General features: G+C 40.0%; 1 protein-coding gene and 1 pseudogene across 4 annotated transcripts in view; both read left to right on the top strand.

Moving 5' to 3' along the window:
* Positions 1 to 21,966, top strand: part of KIAA1217 (KIAA1217 ortholog) — a 499,018-nt gene that overhangs the window by 89,711 nt on the left and 387,341 nt on the right. The gene's annotated exons all lie outside the window — the stretch shown is intronic.
* LOC108587529 lies at positions 14,375 to 17,672 on the top strand (annotated as a pseudogene).

Genomic DNA, 21,966 nt, shown 5'->3' with positions numbered 1-21,966 from the left:
TATCCAAAATATTAGTTCAGCATATAATCAATATTTTTAAATGTTAATGAGATTTTTTTTTTCTTTCTATTAAGTCTTCAAAATCCAGTGTGCATTTTATACTTACAGCACAGTTCAATTCAGGCATTAGATTTTCATCACAAATATCTGATATATATTTAGATTTCATAAAATTTACAATTGAAAAAAGTGGTTTCACATACTCAAGTTGTTCCAAACATACCTACAAGTTTTCCAGTCAGTGAATCAAGTATCAATTTAAGTTCATAAATTGAGGGGACTAGGTGATGTGTTCCTGGTCTAATCGTTTGTGGCTCTACTTTTTGTTAAATTATATGATTCATTGTTCTTAAGCATTATCTTCCTATAGGTAAGATAGTGTGAAGGCAGTGTCTTGGTGTAGATAAGATGGTTTCCTTGTGTCTACAAAGATGAGAAGAGAACCCAATGGAATGCAGAATAGCTGGAGAAAGACGGAAGATGGACCTATTGGGTCCAATCCACACTATTCGAGTGATGAGTGCACTAAAATCCAAGACCTCACCACTATGCAATACATCCACGTAACAAAGCTGTACTTATACCCCTTGAATCTATTAAAAAAAAAAAAACTTTTAATTTAAAAAAGGATAAAGATAGAAGATGCTAAGAACTGTTTTTAGAAAGACAGATAAGAGGAAAGAGAGTTGCTGTCAACCTTGAACACTGTCGAGAATTTGAGAAGGATAAACCAGCCTGGCCTCCCTCGGTGTCATGTGACCAAGAACTGTTACTGAGAAACATCACTGTTGTCCCTGTAGGTTTAATATAAAAAGTGACTGAAAGACCAGATCTGAGTACAGTTCTTGATACTGAAAGACAGGCAGATATATCAGGAAGAGGAAAGGAATTTATTACCAGTGTCAAAGACCAAGACTGCAATAATCCACAGCAGGGGGAAAAACATTAATCCATACCATGCTGAAATTGTTTTCTTATACCCTTAAAAAGCAGAAGGGCAGAGCGGACAAATAGCAGTGAGCAATTTACTGGTTGTCTCAGGTAGATTCCTTAAGGTTACAAGGAGCAGAGAGATGTGTAGTTTACCTTCGTTGAAGAAAGTTTAAAGTTAAATAGAGAAAAGAGGAGGGACGTGTCTCCATTTCTGCATAGAAATCTCATAGAACAGGAAAGCCATTGAGGATGCAGCTCTAATTCCAGAGACCCTCTGGACACACAGGTGCAGTCATCCACTCAAGCCATTATCCACTCATCAAGCTGTATACATTTCTTCTTCTATTTTTTTTTTTTTTTTTTGATACAGAGTCTTGCTCCATTGTCCAGGCTAGAGTGGCAAGATCTCGGCTCACTGTAACCTCTGCCTCCCAGGTTCAAGCGATTCTTCTGCCTCAGCCTCCTGAGTAGCTAGGATTACAGGCATGTGCCACCACACCCAGCTAATTTTTGTGTTTTTAGTAAAGACGGGGTTTCACCATGTTGGCCAGGCTGGTCTTGAACTCCTGACCTCAGGTGATCTGCCCACCTCGGCTTCCCAAAGTGCTGAGATTACAGGCATGAGCCACAAGGCCCGGCCTAGTATCCATTTTTTCTAAACCTGTGCCCCACCATTTTGGGGCTAAGCTACATTCTGCTTCTGCTTATTTGTGCTACTATAACTTACTATCTAGCTAATCTGCCCAGTGTATCCCATATTCAGTCTCACTAAAAACCAGGGTGTGATTGGTTTTACTGGTCACCACTGAGACAGGGCAGCCTTACTGACATATCTGGCCTCCCCCTCTGCTAGCAGCAAACCTTTTGATTGGGAGCTCATTCCTGATAAAAAAATGAAACAAAACAAAACAAAACAACAGTTCTGACCAGGACAGCAGGATCATGTGGTGCCAGGCATCTGACCTAGAGATTCATCAGTTTTATCAGAAGGGAGTTGTGGGCATGGCAGACACTCAATGAATCATGGACTTCTCAGCTGATTTAGGGTCAAGTCTGTAACTCAATTCTGTAAAAATGAATGTGCATGTTTATTATCTACAGTATTAGACTGGACTTAAATCTACCTAATCTAGATAGAAAAGTGAGAGGAAAAAAACCCCAGTAATAAATAGGATAAATAGAATTAAGTTGATCAAAAAGTTTTCTTACAAGAAGGATTTTGTGTTTATTCATACATTCATTCCAATCTTAAAAGCATTTTTCAATATTCAATGAGGGGCTACCTTTTCAATGTTTGATTCTCATTTTAAATTATCTAAAACACATTAGCAATTGAGAAGCTTTTCATTGATTAACATTTGGAAACTGAGCAAAAGAATATTTAGATATTATCTTGTAGAGCAAAGGGCAGAGGGAAATAGAAGAGCACATACTGAGCAAAAATTAATGTAGAGTGAACTCTGCTAAGGGAAGAAGGGATGCACGTTTTAAAATGTGTTTATAAGGCACACACATCTGCTTTGCCCTCATGCTTTCATGGTTGATTGCAAAGACAAGAGGGGTAACTATTATTGACTTAATTTTGTGATTTCTGCAAATTCCCAAAGGGAAAGCAATCTAACATAACTAATTTTTTAAAGAAATTAGAGAATCCTGCTATAAGGACCACCGACTTGAAGCAGGATACGCAATCAGTACCTTTGCTGAACAGATAGGAAGGAGATGATACATTTTTAAAACATGCCTTTTTATAGATCTGAACTTGAAATGGCAGGATCTGGAGTACAATGGCAGATCAAATATCTTTGGGACAATTTCCTACGCTCCTGCTATTTTTAGGCGTTTTACCCTGGCTTCTTCCTTAAGTCCCCCTAGCCTGCCTTTTATTGTTCTCCAAGTTACTCAGTATCTCTGCTTTTCTGTTAGCCCCACCTCTCTCCCTCCCCTCACATTCCTGATAAGTTGTATATCCTGCTTCTCTGTCCAGTTTTCCAATCCTAGACAAAGAGTTATTTACAACTGCCAAATGGTCACAATGGTTTTGTAAACAGGGCATTTATTTGAGTTAATGATTATCATCTTATTTGGGTTTTCATTATAGATCAAAGAACACTTTGGAATTTGATTTATGATGAGATTGAAATTCTTAGAGGTCCTGGTTTGGGGTTGCATAGAGAGGAGAATGCAAACAAAGTCTTCCTCGACAGGGGCCGGCTCTTATAAGACACCTCCTCTGTGGTTCATACTTGTTATACCTCTGACCTGTTTCCCGCGGTCACACAAATAGGTCTTGAATTGCTCGAAAATCGGGATAACAATTTTAAGCAATCTGGTCATGGACAACTTGTTCTTTTCCTTCTTGTCTGTTTCACTCTGACTTGGAGACGCTGCTCACAAACACATCCAGGTGTTGATTATTGGAGATTAGTCAGAAGCTTAAATTATAACTAAGCATTGTATGCACCTGTGCATTTGGACCTCTTACAAGAGCTAGTCTGGTAGTTAATTGTTATCAAAGAATCATATAAATCAAACTTCAAGAAAGTCAAAGCCAGAAAATGAGTGTTTACTGAGCGTATCAGTCAGGGTTCTCTAAAGGGACAGAACTAATAGGATAGATGTATATCTGAAGGGAAGTTTGTTACGGAGTATTGATGCACAGGATCACAAGGTGAAGTCCCACAACAGGCCGTCTCCAAGCTGAGGAGCAGAGAAGCCAGTCTGAGTCCCAAAACCTGAAAAGTAGGGAAGCTGACAGTGCAGCCTTCAGTCTGTGGCCGAAGGCCCAAGAGCCCCTGGGAAACCACTGGTGTTAAGTCCAAGAGTCCAAAAGCTGAAAAATTTGGAGTCTGATGTTTGAGGGCAGGAAGCATCGAGCACGGAAGAAAGACGAAGGCCAGAAGACTCAACAGTTCTATGCTCTTCTGCCTGCTTTATTCTAGCCATGCTGCTAGCTGATTAGATGGTGCCCATCCAGGTTGAGGGTGGGTCTGCCTCTCCCAAGTCCACTGACTCAAATGTTAATCTCCTTTGGCAACACCCTCACAGACACACCCAGGAACAGTACTGTGCATCCTTCAAGCCAATCAAGTTGACACTCAATATTAACCGTCACACTGAGTAACCAGCCAACTAATTTCATTTTGGCTTTGTAAGAAACTTCACATGTACCTGATAAAAGGGAAAAAAGAAGCTACTTGTAGTAAGGATCAACTGCTTCATATTGAATTAATCACATTTGCTCAGAAAGATACAAAAGGGTTACATAAATAATCTCCTTGCATGCTTTTCTTTGTATTTTTTTAGTTTCCCTCAAAGCATTTGGTCACCTGAAGAACCTTCAGAAGTTGCCCATTCTAAGTTTTTAAGTCATATGAAGAAATATTCTCTTGATAAAGTTATTTTTATTATTTAATATCTGGAAGAGAATCCAGGCACCAGAGCCATCAACTTGATCTGTAGAGAAACTGAGTCCTTAATTGGACACAATTTAATTATCATCAAGCATTCGTTAAGACCCTGATTGAAATGTCCAACAAGCCAGCCTGGGCAACATAGTGAAACCCTAGCTCTACAAAAAATACCAAAGTTAGCCAGGTATGGTGGAACGCGCCTGCAGTCCCAGCTCAGGAGAGGGAGGTGGGAGGTTCACTTGAGCCCAGAAGGTCAAGGCTGCAGTGAGCGGTGATCGCACCACTGCACACGAGCCGAAACGACACAGAGAGACCTTGTCTTGAAAAGAAAAAAGAAATGTCCAAGGAGAATGCAATAGGCTCACCCGTTGTCTGCTGTACTGATGGAAGGAGACAGGCTAGGACAATCCAGCTTTCCACCTCCCAAATGTCCCTCTACCCCATCTCCCAAAAATGGAGAGACAAAGCAGTCACAAAACCAAAGAGAAAAGGAAAGTCAAAAAGAAAGTCAAAGAGAAAGTGTCTTGGAAAATATTTGGTGCTTCCAGAGGGATTTGAGCGTTGCTCCTATCTTCAACGTCATGCTCTGTTACTCGCACATTTCAGTGTTCCTAAGAATCACTTAGGGAACATGTTTTTGTTTTTGTTTTTGTTAAAAAAGAAAAAAAAAAAGTGGCCGGGCGTGGTGGCTCACGCCTGTAATCCCAGTGCTTTGGGAGGCCAAGGTAGGCGGATCACGAGGTCAGGAGATCGAGACCATCCTGGGGAACACGGTGAAACCCCGTCTCTACTGAAAATACAAAAAAATTAGCCGGGCGTGGTGACGGGCACCTGTAGTCCCAGCTTCTAGGGAGGCTGAGGCAGGAGAATGGCGTTAACCCGGGAGGCGGCGGAGCTTGCAGTGGGCGGAGCTTGCAGTGAGTGGAGATCGCGCCACTGCACTCCAGCCTGGGCGACAGAGACTCCGTCTCAAAAAAAAAAAAAAAAAAAAAAAAAGTTCCCAGAGATTCTGATTCCAATTCAAAATTCAAATGATTTGGTGAGGCCCCAGGATTTGCAGTTTTAATTACCCTTTCTCTGTGAATCTGGAATGCTGTGGGTAATAGCTTCTTCTGGTTGATAAATACAGAACGCATTGCTCTTTTCTACCATGTTTTCATTGCAGACATCAAAGAAGTCCTCTTATTTTCTTCTGACAGTTTGAAAATGTAATATTTTTATTTTTGCAGTTCAGTGGGGACAAGGGACAGTGAAGAGTAGATTCTCTTTATTTCCCTAAACACATTTTGTTTCATAGGAAAAGAAAAACTCTTTAAAGTGATCTATATTGTCAATGCTTAGAGAGCCTCTCCTAACCTTGAAAGCACCACTTTGAGAATTCTTTGAAGAAGCCAGTTAATATATCTGAGTTTTAGAGAGTAGATTGTCCAACAGATGTGCTATGTCTAAATTGTGGTAAAATAGCCACAATGTCAGAAATGTGTGCTGAGTAAAATCATTTAGTAATTTGAAAAATGAACTTTTGGCCCGGCACGGTGGCTCATGCCTGTAATCCCAACACTTTGGGAGGCTGAGGCGGGCTAATCATCTGAAGTCAGGAGTTTGAAACCAGCCTGGTCAACATGACAAAACCCCATCTCCACTAAATATACAAAATTTAGCCAGGCGTGATGGCACGTGCTTGTAATCCCAGCTACTCAGGAGGCTGAGGCAGGAGAATCGCTTGAACCTGGGAGGCAGAGGTTGCAGTGAGCCAAGATCATTCCACTGCACTCCAGCCTGGGCAGCAAAATGATATTCTGTCTCAAAAGAAAAGAAAAGAAAAGAACAGAAAAAGAAAAAGAAAAAGAAAAGAAAAGAAAAATGAACTTTCTACTCTGTACCTAGATTCACATTTTCAATTATGTACTTTAGAAAATTCAAAATAAAAGCTATTATACTTAGTGCATGTATTATCAGACCACTGCTTTTTAAAATATAAGGTTAGAATTTTGTTTTAAGTATGGTCACTTTTGAGCATACAAGTCCAAAAGAGGCAAAAGGTTTTTTTCTCCTGTTTTCTAAAAATAAGTTGCCTTTGAATAAAAGCCATATATGGATATTTATCCCTAAAGGAGACTTTTTTTTTCTTGGTTTTAAATTACCGAAACTATTTTGCATTCTTAAGTACTGCATTCATTACTATGAATAGATTTAAAATTTTTCTTGCACAAATTGAACTGAGTTTTATAGAACACTTATGTAGTATTATGTAGAAGAATTGCTACTTCTGATGCTCATCTTTTACATGTAAATAGAAAGATACAGTTTTGTAAAGCTAAAAAAAACAAACAAAAAAAAAACCTAAAGTTAAGCCTAGTAGTTTTTTTCCATTTACTTATTATTGATATGGTTTGAATGTTTGTTCCCTCCAAATCTCATATTGAAATGTAGCCCCCAGTGTTGGAGGTGGGGCCTGGTGTTTGGGTCATGAGGGTGGATCCCTCATGAATGGTTTGGCGCTATTTCCGTGGTAATGATTGATTGAGTTCTCACTGTAAGTTCCTGCAAGAGTTGGTTGTTCAAGGGAGCTTGACACTGCCCCCTCACTCTCTTCTTGCTCCCTCTCTCGTCATGTGATATGCCGGCTTCCCCTGTGCCTTCCACCTTGATTGTAAGCTTCCTGAGGCCTCACAAGAAGCTGGACAGATACTGGTGCCATGCTTGTACAGCTTGCAGAACCATGACCCAAATAAGCCCTCTGTTTTTTTTTACAAATTACCCAGTCTCAAGTATTCCTTTATAGCAATGCAAAATGGACTAACACACATCTTTAATTGTTTCGGGGAAAGATAGATGTATATTATTTTTTAATCTGAATATATGTTTCTGTTTCTATACAGTATTCATTCCTGACCCTCAGATCTTAATCCATGTTACATATCTTAAAATGGTATGGAAACTTTTGTACTCTTTGTTGACAACAGATAAGCTCATTCTGTGTTGAGATGAGAATCTTGGTGTTGGCCTGGCCTCTGCTTACTTCCCGATATCCCACTCCCTATGAAATCATAGTTAAAGTTTCCTGAATTTTACAGAAATATGATATGAATTATTTGATAGAACTGACAGTTTATAAAAGAGTATAATATTAACAATTTTTTTTCCTCCTCAAGAACAGTATTTTTTTTTTTTTTAAGGCAGAATCTCACTCTGTCACCCAGGCCGGAATGCAGTGGCACGATCTCTGCTCACTGTAACCTCTGCCTCCTGGGTTTAAGCAATTCTCCTGCCTCAGCCTCCCAAGTAGCTGGGATTACAGGTGTTTGCCACCATGCCCGGCTAATTTTTTTTGTACTTTCAGTAGAGACGGGTTTCACCCACGTTGACCAGGCTGGTCTTGAACTCCTGGCCTCAAGGGATTCACCCACCTCAGCCTCCCAAAGTGTTGGGATTACAGGCTTGAGTTTCCATGCCCGGCCCTATTTTATTTTTTAATGTAAGAAAATAGAGGCAGCTTGTTCATAAACAAACACTGAATGTTGTTTGTATGCATCTGAAGTGTCTAGAAATAAGAAAAAAATTTTAGACAAATTTTTATTTTTAATAAAACTAAAAATGGGAGAAGGATGAAGAGAAGTTAAGGGGTGCACAAATACAGTTAGCTAGAAGGAATAAGATCTAGTAATAGTACAGAAGAGAAGTTATAGTAAATAATTTATGTATATTTCAAAATAGCTAGAAGAAATATTTGTGATGTTCCCAACACAAAAGAGATAAATACTTGAGGTGATGCATATCCCAGTTACCCTGATTTAGTCCTTACACATTGTATACATATATCAAAACATCACAATACCCCAAAATAAGTGCAACTATTATATAGCAAGGTTTTTTCTTTTAAAAAAGAAGCAGTAAGAACCAGAAGATAATAAAATGATATAAAATTGTGCCAGATGTGAAAGGAAAAACAATAAAGCTTAAAACAGAACTAAAAGATGTTCTGTATTTTTCTTTTTTCTTTTTCTTTTTTTGAGATGGAGTTAAACTTTTGTTGCCCAGGCTGGAGTGCAATGGTGTGATCTCAGCTTACTGCAACCTCTGCCTCCTGGGTTCAAGTGATTCTCCTGCCTCAGCCTCCCGAGTAGCTGGAAATACAGGCGCACGCCACCATGCCTGCATAATTTTCTATTTTTAGTAGAGATGGGTTTTCACCATGTTGGCCAGGCTGGTCTTGAACTCATGACCTCATGATCCACTCACCTCCACCTCCTAAAGTCTGGGATTACAGGTGTGAGGCACTCTACCTGGCTTGTTAGAAGGCAGTAAGACCTTGTCACCAGTGCGTCCATATTTAAAAAGAGGCCCATCATTGAGAATCCGTTTAAGAGAATGATCATCTTACCTTCATACCTCCAGAGACTGGTCTGATTCTGTCTCACTGTGGAGTGTTGGCCGTACCAGAGAAGGTCTGCAGGAGCAGAAGGGTTTGTTTTGAAGCCATCCTGGAGGAGTCCTGATTTCCAAGCCTACCATTCCCTCCCTCCCTTCTATTATTTCAATTGTCCCGATAGAGTTTAAGTATTAGAGCTCTCACTTGTCAAACCAGAAATCAAAATAAATTGGCTTGGAGAAGCAGGTTATAGATAATCAATTGGATATGCAGTAAAATAGCCAAGGACACATCAGCATCAGGCATGGCTGTTTCCGGGATCCCTGAAGTCCTCATTAGGAATCTCCCCTCCTCCCGCCATCTCTAGCTTCTGTGTGGCTTCATTCTCAGTAGCTGAATTATCTGACAGAGCTGAAGTTCATTAAAGAGCATAATTTTCCCATGACAGTCTCGACCACTGGAACTGAAGAGGGTTAGTTATCCTTCTCCAGGGGGTACTGAGGCAACATGCTCCTGGATGTCATTCTTGAAAATTCCAGTTCACACCTGAAATGGAAGGGCATGTTATCCAAAGTGGCCAGGAGTAGGATACGCCTGAGAGTGAGACTTAGGGGCCTAGAGAAGCTGAAAGCTGACTCGCGTTCTGGGAGACAAAGCTGGAGGAACAGAGGCCAGGTGTGCTAGGAGCTGAGCAGGGAAGGATGGTAGAGTCAGGGGTGGGAGGCGCATCTGAGCCAATTGCTGCGAGTTAAGTATAGAAATGTGCGCTTCTCCTATTGTTCATTTACTTTTTGGTTGTGGAAGGTTGGAGAAGAACTTTTTTTTTTTTGAGGCTGGAGTCTTGCTCTGTAGCCCAGGCTGGAGTGCAGTGGCGGGATCTCCAGCTCACTGCAAGCTCCACCTCCCAATTTCGCCATTCCGCCACCCTCCAGCCTCCCGAGTAGCTGGGACTACAGCCCGCCACCTGTGACTAAGTTTGCCGTATTTTTAGTAGAGGCGGGGTTCCTGTGTCAGCCAGGATGGTCTCGATATCCTGACCTCGTGATCCGCCCGTCTCGGCCTCCCAAAGTGCTGGGATTACAGGCTTGAGCCACCGCGCCCGGCCGAGAAGAACTTATTAAAGCCAGATATCACATGCTTCATTTCATAGTAGTTGGGCTGCTTGGACTGAATTTCACATATTTTATCTTACTGAATCTTTATTTTAAAGATTTAGAGTTAGCCACTGTCGTGATTAAGGATAAGGAGACTGAGGCATTAAGAGACTAAGAAACTAACCCACGGGCTCTTATGCTGGGCAGGCAAAGAATCTGACCAGAGGAGAGATTTTCCTGGAGTTCATTCATTGAATATCTATCATGCATCGGGCATGGTTCAAGGTTCTATGACAGGCACTGGAAGAAGGATGTTCCAGCCACACCACACATGGTGTTGTAGTCTAGGTGTGTGTGCTTCAGAGTTGATTTGTAAGAATTCAGAAGGACCTGAGGTCTCTCTGGAGAAAGAATGCTCTCTTAGCTCAAGAAAGAGTTGGCCATCTTCCTCCCTGCTGAAATCCCTCCCGGAATTGTGCTGAGTGTTAACATGGAAGTCTCCTTGCTAGATGCACCACTGGCTCTTCGTGTTACTTTATTAGAGAATCGTAGCCTTTTACAGCTACATAGACTTAGGGGGAGGATTTAACCAATCCCCTCATTTTATAGTTTAGAGAACTGAGGGCCAGATGGGATGAGTGGTTTACCCAAAATCACACAGCTGGTTAGGATAGAGCTATGATATTAATCTCATCTAATTCCAAATCCTATCTATGCTCTATCCACACTCTTCCCAACCACTTAGGTTTCATGTTTGAATATCCAAAGGTAAGTTTCTTGCTGTTAACCAGAGTAGTTAAGTTTTGTGACCATAGGTCAGACCTAACTAACATTCTAGTTTTCCTTCCTCCCTTCCCTCCTCCCTCCCTCCCTGCATGGCTCTCTCCTTCTTTTTAGCCTCCACTATCTTAAGAATGCTTTGGTTCTTAGATATGGGCAATAACCTCTCTCTTTTTCTGTAGCTCAGCATTTAGTATTCATGCAGCGAGCGTATGATTTTTTCCTGATGTGGTTTTATGTATTTTAAACTCTGGTTTGACTAGTCTACATTTGCTGTAAATGCCCAGATTGCAAATGGTAGCAACGTGCTATAAAAATAAAATGTTCTTATTGTAGTAAATATCCACAGATACAGAATGAGCGCCTGTTTCATCTCCATTTCCTTTCCTTCTCATTTACTGGCTAAGTACTTACCCTTTTAAAAACCTTTCCGTGCGAATCAGTATGTAAAATATTTGTTATGTGTCCAAACTGAAAGTTAATGAATTACAAAATATTCTTACTTTGTGAAATAGCATTTTATCTCTTTATGCATGAAGTACACAGAAAGAGGCAGTGGCTTTAAGTGTGATGATGGTCTTGACAAAGCAGAGATTATGCTACTTCTGTGAGATTTCTAAATCTCCCTCTATATCCAGTAATTCTCTCTTTGGACTAAATAGGGCAGAACATATTACATTTTTTCTATCCATTGTCTAACACTTAAATAAACTTTATTATCTTGTACTTTCTGTTCCCTTAAAAAAAATAAAACTCTTTGTAAAGAAAGATTGTGCTGATTTATTTTAAAAGCAACACTAAATCTTTCACTATAAAGGGAAAACTCTAAGGTTGAATTTTTTTTCTTACTAAAAACAATCTGCTCCTAGATATGGTGGGATGCTAGCTTTAATAAGGAATACATAAGTCTCAAATGACTAATATAGAAGAGCAACAAAATCCACTCATTCTGAAGTGAAGAAGAAATGTAATAACAGTCTTGTATGCAACAAAATCCTAGAAAGTCTACAAGAAGAACCTATTCAGAACAGTGCCTGCTGGGTACAAATCCTCTGTTCTCCAGCTTTAGAGCCTGCTGTCAAATTCATGAACTACTAGCCTTAGGTCAGTTTGCCCATCACAGGACTTCTATCCTTTTTACCATGAAGTCTGACTGTGGGGTTGTCTGTTTCGCTCCTGGGTTGATTGGCTACAGCTGGTCTTGGAAGCAAACATCCCTTCCTATAACATTAAGGGTTGCAAATTCCTACACCCTAGGATTCACCAACAGCTGAGACAGCAGCCGGGAAGGGTTAGTTTATACTTTTGAGGGTAAGAACACCACTTGTGGTTATGTCTGTCTGGAATCTTATTCTGTGTTTTCGAGAGACATTTAACTCTAAACATTGGAAGTAATAAAAACATGTTCTGTGGTTACATGGTACCATATGTCTTTCAGAAGGCACTTGGAGCTTTACATATTTGATCTAACTCATTTTTATTTCACCTTAGTTTTAAGAAGGTACCTTGTGTAACTTCGTTCTTAATAACGTACACATACACATAATTTATAGAGAGCCGAACACTGAGCCACTAAGGTTTTAAGTAGCCTATTATAATCCAGTCAAGGCTGAGAGTTCAATGAATTCCACTGACCTGTATATTGTTCTGAAACTTCTGTTATCTCTTTGCTAGATCACTGCCTTCTCATTAAATGCATTGTTATTGAATTACAGTAATAGAAGTTTCAGGACTTTGAAAGCAGTTAGCCTATGTGTCACTGCTGGGCCAGTGACTTCTTAGTTTATGATATATGGCTTCCCATCAAAGCCTTAGTTTGTTCATCTTTTTGGTATTTCTTTAAAAAGATAATTCGCCCGGGTTTATGCCTGTAATCTCAGCACTTTGGGAGGGTGAGGCAGGAGGATCACTTGAGCCCAGGAGTTCAAGACCAGTCTGGTCAACAGAGTAAGACTCTGTCTCTACAAAAAATAAAAAATAAAAAATAAAAAATTAGCCAGACATGGTGACACATGCCTGTGTCCCAGCTTCTCAGGAGGCTGAGGTATGAGGATGGCTTGAGCCTGGGATTTCGAGGCTGCAGTGAGCTGTGATCATGCTGCTGCACTCCAGCCTAGCTGACAGAGTGAGACTCTGTCTAAAAGAAAATACAAATAATAGGCTGGGCGTGGTGCCTCATGCCTGTAATCCCAGCACTTTGGGAGGCTGAGACAGGTGGATCACGAGGTCAAGAAATCGAGACCATCCTAGCTAGCATGGTGAAACCCCGTCTCTACTAAAAATACAAAAAATTAGCCGGGCGTGTTGGTGGGCACCTGTAGTCCCAGCTACTCAGGAGGCTGAGGCAGAGAATGGCGTGAACCAGGAGGCAGAGCTTGCAGTGAGCCGAGATCGCGCCACTGCACTCCAGCCTGGGGGACAGAGCGAGACTCCTTTTAAAAATAAAAAATAAATAAATAAAAATAATAATAATTATGAAAAGGATAATCTCTACTTCCTGACTTATTGGAAGGATTAAATATGATAATATAAAAGCACTTAGTGTATTGTGTGATGCTGCATACATGAAGTACCCGGAGTAGCCAAATTCATACAGATAGAAAGTAGAGGGGAGAGGCCGGGCATGGTGACTCACACCTGTAATCCCAGCACTTTGGGAGGCCGAGGCAAGTGGATCACCTGAGGTCAGGAGTTTGAGACCATCCTGGTCAACATGGTGAAATCCCGTTTCTACTAAAAAAATACAAAAATTAGCTGGCCATGGTTGTGTGTGCCTGTAGTCCCAGCTACTTGGGAGGCTGAGGCAGGAGAATTCCTTTAACCTGGGAGGCAGAGGTTGCAGTGAGCTGAGATTGTGCCACTGCACTCCAGCCTGGGCAACAGAGTGAGACTCCATGTCAAAAAAAAAAAAAAAAAAGGAAAGTAGAGGGGTGGTAGCCAGGTGTCTGGGGAAAAGGGAATGGGGAGTTAGTGTTTAATGCATACGGAGTTCCAGTGTTGCAAGATAAAAAGAGTTCTGTAGATGGGTGATGATGATGGTTGCAGATCAGGGTGAAAGTACTTAATGCCACTGCACTGTACGCTTAAAAATGATTACGATGATAAATGTTATGGTAAGTGTATTTTACCACAATAATTTTTTTATTTTACCACAATAATTATTGGGAGTGCAATAATAGTGCACTCCCAAACAATTCCTGTTAACCTACTCCTGCCTCCTTTCCTAATCTTCCTTTTTGCCCTTGACAAATGGCTGTCAGTAATTGGAGATAGGATCAGGGGTTATCTGAAACTCTCTGAGCTGGGCAACTTGGATAGATCCACAGAACCCTAGTTAGTGGTGCTGGATCCACAGTTTCGAAATGACGAGTACTTAGAGAACATCTAAGTTCCACATATTCGTATTATACACAAGAAAACTGAGGTCTGGAGGAATTGAATGATTTGCCTAAAATGACACAGCAAATCAATGGCAGAGCTGGAACCAAGACCCAAGGTTACTAATTTTGAGTCCAATTTGCTTCTCAAAAAATGTTGGGGGCTGGGCGCGGTGGCTCACGCCTATAATCCCAGCACTTTGGGAGGCCGAGGTGGGCGGATCACTTGAGGTCAGGAGTTCAAGACCAGCCTGGCTAACATGACGAAACCCTGTCTCTACTAAAAAATACAAAAATTAGCTGGGCTCGGTTTTGGGCACCTGTAATCCCAGCTACTCGGGACGCTGAGGCAGGGAGAATTGTTTGAACATGGGAGGTGGAAGTTGCAGTGAGCCAAGATCAAGCCACTGCATGCTAACCTGGGCGATACAGTGAGACTCTGTCTTGGAAAAAAAAAAAAAAAAAATGTTGGGTTTGCAATTATCTCTGGGCAACATTTGGGCCACTCTGTGACCTGAAGTTGAGCTAAGAGTTTTCTTTATTCTGATTAGATAACTTTAGAGACTGGGAAATAAAATATTCCCTTGACAAGCAGTTGTTTGAAATAGCTTATTTGAAGTATAAATGCACACATTAATACCTTTAGTAACTGCACACATTTAAATTTTCCCATTTGATAAATCTCAACATATGTATACACCATGAAACTATCACCACAGTCAAAATGATGACAAATCCATCACCAATTTTTAATGTTTTTCTCCCTCATACCTCATCACCAGGCCATCAGCCGATCTGTGTTCTGTCACTAGAAATTAGCTTGCATTTTCTAGAGTAAATGGTATCATACATACTCCATTTTTGTCTCCCTTTTTCAACCAGCATAATTATTTTGAGATTCATCTATATTTTTACGTGTATCAATAATTCATTTCTTATTTACTGTTGAGTGGTAGCCTATTATTTGGATATGCCATGATCTGTTTATCTATTTAACTGTTGACGTATATTTGGTTTGCTTCCAGTTTGGGGCTATTGCAAATAAAGCCAACATGAACATTCACATAAAGTTTCTGTATGGAGATAGAATTCTACATTAACCATGTGTTTCTGATATTTTGACATTTGAAACCTTACTGATCTTAGAGACACTGCCTCTCCCAGGGTAAACTAGTTCCTAAAGGTAACAAGACTTACCTGCCAACATCACTTTTATTTGTAAACTAACCAATCCAGAGCCCGGAATCCCCCACTGCTCTTTGATCAGACTCTTACACTCTGGGCCGCTATCCACCTGCCCTATCATCCCAGGGCTGAGTACCAGAAAACTAGGGGCAATCTGTACACCCTGGAGCTGGTTGAAACTATTCAAACTAGCCAGTCCTAAGCTCATTTATTCTTCTTATCCTGCCTCACACATTCCTTCCTGCAGAAACCACATAAAGGCTCATGTTTTCCCCCGCTCTCTTTACTCGGGACTGACCTGGTGCTTGCTCATATGGCCTCTTTGTGTGCCATGCCTCCCATTTCTAGGGAACTGTGAGTAAAATGACTTCCTTCACAGGTATCTCTTAATGTGCCTGATTAAAGCACATCTCAAGTACACTTTTAAGTACTCATTTTTCTTGAATAAATCCTAGGAGTGGAATTGCTGGATCATATAGTAAGTATGTGTTTCAGTTTTTAAGAAACTACCAAACTGTTGTCCACAGTGCTTGTCCATTTCACATTCTTAGCAATAGCATATGAAAGTACCAGTTGTTCCACTTCCTTACTACCCTTTGATATGACTGGTCTTTTTAATTTTAGCCATTCTAAGAGCTACAGTCTCATTAATTTGCATGCCCTTGATGAACAATTTTGTTGAATATATTTTGTGTGCTAATTTACCATCCTTTTATCTTTCAGATGTATCCATAGAAACCCCTTGTATACTTCTTTATTGGGTTGTTTGTTTTCTTATTGTTGAAATTTGAAAGTTCTTTCCATATTCTACATACAAGTCCTTTATCAGATGTGTGTTTTGCAAAGAATTTCCCCCAGTCTCTGGCTTGTCTTCTTGTTCTCTTTACAGTGTCTTTTGGAGAGCAGAAGTTTTACATTTTGATGAAGCCAATTTGTTCTTTTATGGATTTTGGTTTTGGCATCATATCTAGGAAATCTTTCCTTGACCCAAGGTCACAAAGATTTTCTCCCCTGTTTTCTTCTAGTATACCTGGGATTTGTACAGATACATCTGAAAGAAGATACAAGGATGGCAAATTAGCACACGAAAAAATGTTCAGCATAATTGTTTTTTAAGGGAATGCAAATTAATGAGATTATAACTCTTAGTATGGCTAAAATTAAAAAGACTGACTGTACCAAGTATTGGTGAGGAAGTGGAGCAACTGGTACTCTCATATGCTATTTCTAAGAATATAAAACAGAAGTTGCTGACACAATGGCAGCCTTTGCCATGGAACTCCAGGTGCGCATGTTAGGATCTGAACCAATGATGCTGGCTTCATCTCCAAAGCCAGGCGTTAATGCCCCGTTCTTACCTGGATTTTGAATGTGGGATCTGCCAGCTCTGGTGACTCTGCAACCTCAATGAATTAGTGGCCCTTTGGTAGGAGTAGTGTAATTGAGATCACCTTTACTTGCATGTGGGTGACCACCACAACCAGTTGTACCAGCTCATAACGATCAAAGTGGTGCTCCATCAGTTAGAAGTATGTGTGATGACATTTCTAGCCCGGGACTTGGATCAACACCTTTAACTTCAATAAGACAGCCAAGCATTTCATAATGCAGAGTCCTCTTGCTGGAGTTACATCTACTCCTGGAACAGGGCAAAGTATGTTTAGTCCAGCAAATATCGGTAAGCCATGAAAGATGACATTATCTCCTGCCCAGTTGGATCTTTTTTATACTCAAGGAGATCTTTGACTTCAGAAGATCACCTTGATGACACTTGGGTGACTGTGTTTGGGTTTCCTCAAGCCTCTGCTTCCTACGTATTATTATCATTTGCATAGTATGGGAATATCTGAAAAAGTGTGATGTCTAACACAGGAAATTGAATGTATATTCGTTATCAGTCTAAACTGCAGGCTCGGAAAGCCTTAACCAAAGATGGGAGGATTTTTGGAGAATCCATCATGATTGGTGTAAAACCATGTATTGACCAAAGTGTAATGGGAAGCAGTGACAGACGTGCTTTATCATCTCCATCTTTAGCCTTTACACCACCAATCAAAACTCTAGGTACACCAACACAACCTGGAAGTACTCCTAGATTTCTGCCATGAGACCTCTTGCTACAGCATACAAAGCTACTAGTGATTATCAGGTTATTTCTGACAGTTGAAAATCTTGTATCCAAAGCAATGGAGTACATGTTTGGCTGGTAGTAGAAGACCAAGAGGGAGGTTACTACACTAAAACAGAGTTAGCAGAGTGCTGCTGGTTCCTTCGGTTAGTTATATAACCATTTCTGCAGTATTGGATAGTTATCTCATACTTCTTTTAGATAAAAGCCTTTTTCATTAAGGATACAGCCTATTTGTAGCTCGCACTTTAAAAGATGCTTCAGATACATTTTGAAGAAAACTAAAAATCCCTGTAACTAGGATTTTGTGCTTTCTGTAACAGTGCATGCTTCAACACAGAAAACTCAGCATTGATTATTGTAAATTAAATAACTGACATTGTGCTGAGACTTCACAGTCTTCATGAGAAGGTGGGGATGAATTTCATGAAGGGGGACTATAGTTATTTCTACCAAGACACAAAGATTATAATTAGCAATTTGAATTATAGTGTTCTAATTCGGATAGTATTTAATATTTTCATTATCCTTGTTTGTGTATGTCCTGTCACAGAGTGTCCTCTTGGTGTATTCTAAAACCAACATTCTTTTTAAAAAAACCTACTACTAAAGTTTTTTGATAATAAACATTGTCAAGGATTTAAAAAACAATATAAAATAGGACACTTTGCACAACAGTTTGGTAGTTTCTTAAAAATTTAAAGACATATGATCCAGCAATTCCACTCCTAGGATTCACTTAAGAAAAATGAGTATATAAAAATATACCTGGGATTTGTTTTAATAGCTTTGAAGTTTTAGGTTTTACATTTAGGTCTATGATATATATATAGTATTAGGGTTTTTAATCTGGTACAAGATACCCATTGAAGTTTGTTTCCTTCTTTGATATCTAACTGTTCCAGAACTACTTGTTGAAATGCTTATTTTTCCCCCATAGAATTACCTTTGTATCTTTGTCAAAAATCAGTTGTCTATATAATATTAGTGTGGGTATGTTTCTGGATTCTCTAGTCTGTCCCATTGATCTATTTGCCCATCTTTTCTCTGTTAATTCCACACGGTCTAGATTACTATAAAAGCATAAGGCATGATATCAGATAGTGTTAGTTCTCTAACTTTGCTCTTCTTTTTCAAAATTGTTGTGGCTATTCTAGGTTCTCTCCAATTAATGAGCATTTTAATATCATTTAACAAGCATTTAGTAATATCTTGTCAATTTCTACCAAAAAACCTTCTGGAATGTTTATAGGAATATATCAATTTAGACAAAAATGATATTTTAGCAATATTAACTTTTCCAACCTAAGAATGTGGCATATATCTCCCCATTTATTTAGGACTTCTTTAACTTTTTCAGCCATGTTTTATACCATCGGTGTACCCATAGTACACATTTTTTGTGAAATTTATCCTTAAGTATTTCAAGTTTTGGATACTATATGAATGGTATTTTTTTCTTAATTTCAATTTTCAATTGGAAAAAACCTTGTTACTTCAAACTTGAGTGCTGTGTTTCCATAGAGAACAGGAAAACAATAGTTTCCCTGTTCTGTTTTGGCTCCTATCTCTCTAAAAAAGTTCTACAAATGGATTTTCCTCTCAGCCTTTCAAACTAAATGCCAGGAGTCCTATAATGAGGATGAAAGTGTGACCATATCACCCAGAAGGAGCTCACTGTATTGTCCTCTTTTGCAAAAGCAGCTGAATAAATTGAGTATATTAGAGACACAAATTTCTAGGACTTGTAAGGATTCTGTCAAAAATATGTAACAGGGATGAATTACTCTTGCCCTGAGAACTTCAACTTTTGCACTTCCTGACTTTGCTATGGCTAAAATTGAAATACCAAAGTGGTATTCCCCCAAGTGTTTGAATTTAATAGCATTAATGACTAGGCTCCTACAAGTCTAAAAATTCTTGTTTGAAAATTCAGCTATTCTATTTGTACTTTCTGGGAGTGCTTAACTTTTAGTTTCCTACCTGTAAGCTTTTCAAAAAGCAAATAACCTCACCTCAGACATCAAGTCCTTGTAAGGAGTGAGTGAGCAGCCCTACCTCCCTAAAGAAATAGCTATACTCAGGAGAGGTCTTGTGGTTTAAATTTAGCTGGATCTTATCTCCTTCTATTGCATTTAACTATTATGCTCTCAGAGCCTTGAGGAAACATGTTCTGGTAAACTCCTTCACCATAAAATGTTAAGAACAGAGGGCAAGTTAACACTTCTAAGACCATCCACATTTCAAAAGACGGTAATTCTAATGTACAGGCATTCATGGTAATGGTGGGTTTCAGGCATTGTGGGAAGGAGAGACAGAACAGCAAGAGAGCCTTTCGGCATCCCCTATAATCTCATTGTTAGTCATGCCTTTTGGATAATCTGGCCCAACCTTCACCCCGACTTTGTGAACACTGGGCTCTACCTCCTGAAATACACCATTAATGCACATAAGACTTTTCTGTCCCTGTGTCTCCAACTGTATGACAATGGATCATGGATTTTGTTTTGTTTTGTTTTACTTTCCACACAGGAAAGTTGAGAAGATACAACACAATACTCAAAGTCACAATAAAGAAAGTTCAAGTCTAGGCTGAGCTGACGTCGTTACCATTATTCAACTCCTTCCTTACCACCCCAGCCTCTCAGGCACTGGCATTATTTGGTGACATTGATTAAGCCTCCACTGTTAAAGCTTTGAATGTCCCTTACCTTTGAGACTCAATGTTGGGAACCAGGAAGGATACCCAGAGAGACAAAAGGAATGTAGAACCAAGCTCAGCTCTTCTCCTGAATGAGGCATAATGGTTCAAAGTAGATGGATAAGAAATGATACGAGCTAGATAGAATCACTTTAGAAAAACTTTATAAATCTGATGAGCTCAAACCTAACAATGAAGAAGGAAACAGATGCAGTCTACCAGGAAAACAAAGGAGGTATATCTGAGGTGCTCAGTGATGCTTTCTAGACCCAAAGCACACCAGCACAAATAAATCCCACTCCCTAAACTGCAAGTATTTTGAAGTGTCCACAGCCCTGGAACTGGTAAAGAAAATACCAAATTTAGGTTCAAAAGTACCTTTAAAAATCCTTTCTACAAAATCCAGTATAAACTTGTAACAGGGCAGGGAAAGAACAGCCTCTGGAAATTTCCAGTCCTCCGAACGGGTAAGAGAGCAGCAGGAGACTGTGCATGTTTAAAGGAAGTCTGCCTAAAGCCATGCTTTGTGTTCATTCTTCTCTGTGAACATCAAACTGCTGCCGTGCCTTTGTTGCAGTTTTGCCAAGGGAAGTTGAGCACAGGCTAACACCCTTCATGAATTGTCCTTGAGGAGGCGTTGTTGGCATTTGGCAGAAACATTCTCCAACTTCTTCATCCCTGTGGCAGAGCCTGAGTTCAGGCAGGCCCTGGAGCAAGCAGGTGCCTGTCTCTCCCCTGTGCAAGGAATGAGAAGGTGAGATTGTCATTAAGTAATGTAGCCTATCACATGGTACCTAGGATGATTTCAAGGAATTAAAGCACAATGCCTATATTAGTTATCTGTTCTGCACAAAAAATTGCCCACCAGAATAGCAACATGAATCATAAACCTTTATTATCTCACAGTTTCTGGGTGTTAGGAATCTGGGAGCAGACTAGCTGGGTGGTTCAAGCTCAGGATCTCTTGTGAGACTGCAGTCAAGCTCTTGGCTAGGGCTATAGGTGTGTGAGGCTAAAAGATCTATTTCCAAGCTCTCTTGTGTGATTGTGGGCAAGACTCAGTTTCTTGCTGGCTGTTGGTTGAGTGTCTCACTTCCTTGCTATGTGGGCCTTTCCAAAGGCTGCCTGAGCAATCTCATGACATAGCAGCTGGCTTTCCCCTGAGGACATGATCCAAGAGAAAAAGATCAATATGGCAGCCACAGTCTTTTACAACCCATCTTGGAAATGACACAGAAACAATCACTTCTGTTATATTCTATTGGTCATACAGACCAACTCTAGAACAATGTAGAAGGGGAGTGTCAGGATGCAGGCATCACTGGGCACCCTCTTGGAGGCTGCCTACCATACCTCTCATCTAATTGTGCTGAGAACACAGTTGGCCCTGGCCTTTGATATAATGTATACCAGGTAACACTTTTTAGAGGTATTGCAATACAGTGGCAAGACTAGTAGACTGCTAGTAAAGAGATTCGGATTCAAGTTCAGTTCTGACAATTACAAATGTTCTGTGTCTTTGGAATGCTGCTTAACCTTGTTGCACATCTGTTATCTCATCTGTAAAATGAGAGTATTGTCATTAATGGCCTCAAAGATGTCTCTCAACTCTCAAATTCCATCTCTTCATTCATATTTCTTAATTGCCGTTAAGAACTATGCCATTTCAGGCATGAAAGTTATGAAGGTGATTTTGTTTTACAAAATGGGCAATTTTCCAATGAGTTTCCCTTATTTTAAAGAAATAAACCAGCTGGAGGAATGGCACCCTAGAGTTTTCTTGGAGCTTATTTCTTTTCCATTCATCACTCATATTTTAGTAAGTAAGCCTCACAATAACATACTGTTGTTTGTATAATGCTTTAAAGTGTAGTACACATATTTTATATATGCAAGTGAATTAATCTGTAAACCACATTAGGAAGGTATTAGGCTTGGAAAGCCTTCCAGCTTCATTCTCCCATTACCTAGTGGCTGATGTTT

This window comes from Papio anubis, chromosome 11 (genome assembly GCF_008728515.1).
Source record: "Papio anubis isolate 15944 chromosome 11, Panubis1.0, whole genome shotgun sequence".
Classification (NCBI taxonomy): domain Eukaryota; kingdom Metazoa; phylum Chordata; class Mammalia; order Primates; family Cercopithecidae; genus Papio; species Papio anubis.
This window is presented reverse-complemented; position numbering and strand designations above follow the sequence as displayed.